Here is a 1,794-nt window from a genome sequence, read left to right as displayed (position 1 = left end):
GCTTCTGTTGGGACAGCATTTTCCGCAATAACGAGTGCAACGAACCAGCTCCGAGGCGGATTTCACCTAACGCAAGTCTTTGGTGAAATATGGGGAAATCAGATCGGCAGCCCTGGCGCCGGGCTGGCCGGCTCTAGAAGGAACCGGAGGGCAGCGAAGCACTTCCAGGCAGATCCTGGAAAGCCACGGCTGTTCTTTGTGATCTTGAAAGCGTAAGAGACGGGATGGAGGCGCAAACGCAGGGACAAGCACATCTACAGCAGAAAAAAAAGCCACATCGTTTCCCAGCAGTCACCACCCCAGAGGCTACGCAAGCAGAGCACAACAGCTCGAGTAAAACAAAGAAAATAAAACAAGTGAGAAATAAAAACAGCCAGCAAGCTGGCGCGGTTAAACCTACCGAGGAAGAGAATCGCCAGTGCGAGAGCAGAGCTGTTTATTTACCAAACTGCTGCAAAACAGCCAAATTCTTTGGGAATGGCTTGTTCGAATCAAGCCTTGTGCCAGGAGAGGCAGAGACCCCGTCCCAGAGCTCGGCTCTTCGGTCTCCCAACAAGCGATGCTCTCCGAGTTATAAACAGCAGGTCATCGCTCGCGCTTTACGAATGGAAAACAACAGCCCGCGACGACGGCACGAACCGGTGACTCAAGGCCTGGACGCGGAGCCAGTCATTTTCCAAGCACGAGTGCTGCACCAGTCACCCTCCGCCCCGGGGAAACGAGGGCTGTGACGGGGCCGTGAGTCCAAGGCCGGTGTCGGGGCAGCCCTCTCCTCCTACACAACAGCTTCTGCCTTCCGCCCAGAGCCCGTGCACACCCAGCCACACTCAAAACACAAGCCGACCCCGAGCAGCGGCAGCTCGGGAGCAGGAAAGTCAGCCGGCACAGCCAGGGGCTTGGCTTGTTGCAGGATAAAACCCCTCGGAAATAATTCGGCAAGGGTTAGGGCAGGGTCAGAGCGCAGCCCCAGCTCGCAGCAGCGGCAGGACCCTCCCGGTCTGACTTCAGCTCCTTCTCTGCGCCCAGCCCGGCGCTATGCAGCACCGTCGCGATTCCCACAGGCATCGCGTAAGGGACGGGGACCAACACGCCGCCCTCTTCCCCACGGAAACGTCCTCCTTGCAGCTGACAAACCTGATGGGGTGGGAGAAGAGTCGCCACTGATGAACCCCTCCAACTTCTGCCCCCGGGACACCGAGCAGGACGCCCAGGAGCGGCTGGGGGAGGCAAAGCAGCCCTTGATGGCAAGACCGTGTTTCTCAAACACTCAACACGGAGAACTTCTTTTAGCCTCTTGTCTGCTCCTCAACCGGGCTACAATTTGCCGGAGCCGCAGGTAAAGCCGGGGTTGATTCTCCCCAGCGCCGCAGCCGACGGAGCCTCTGCACGAGGGCGAAGCAAGTTGTGAAACACCCAGCGCGTTGCGGCAAGACGTTCCCGTATTTATACTCCCTCTTTTTGCGTCGCTTCGGATTCCCAGCGCTGGAGTTTCCCGGTTGATTCGGCGGCCACCTGACCCGGCGGGCAGCTCGCGACCCTTGAGGGGGGTAAGCCGGGGGTCGCTGGAAGTGAGGCAACAAGAATTCTTTAAACTCCGCATTTTCTGCCGGACGCAGGAACTACCCGGGGCTCATTCGCAACCGCTCGTTTTAAGTGAGAAAACGTCATTTATGGAGAGCGTGACGCACGATAAACCAGAGCGAGCCGCGAAGATCCCGCAGGCCCTGGGACCTCCGCGCGGGTACGGCCGCTCCGGCCGGCGCCAGGTCTACAGGGAGGAACCAGGCCGGGAGG

General features: G+C 59.1%; 1 protein-coding gene across 1 annotated transcript in view; it reads right to left on the bottom strand.

The window, feature by feature from the left end:
• The window catches only part of PLEKHM1 (pleckstrin homology domain containing, family M (with RUN domain) member 1), a 19,867-nt gene extending 18,318 nt beyond the window's left edge, over positions 1-1,549 (bottom strand). Inside the window, exon 1 of the mRNA XM_009334905.1 lies at positions 1,135-1,549. The gene's annotated coding sequence lies outside the window, so the exon portion shown is untranslated. The remainder of the gene's footprint in view (positions 1-1,134) is intronic.
• Positions 1,550-1,794: the final 245 nt, after the last annotated feature.

This window comes from Pygoscelis adeliae, unplaced genomic scaffold (genome assembly GCF_000699105.1).
Source record: "Pygoscelis adeliae isolate BGI_AS28 unplaced genomic scaffold, ASM69910v1 Scaffold112, whole genome shotgun sequence".
In the NCBI taxonomy this organism is placed as follows: domain Eukaryota; kingdom Metazoa; phylum Chordata; class Aves; order Sphenisciformes; family Spheniscidae; genus Pygoscelis; species Pygoscelis adeliae.
This window is presented reverse-complemented; position numbering and strand designations above follow the sequence as displayed.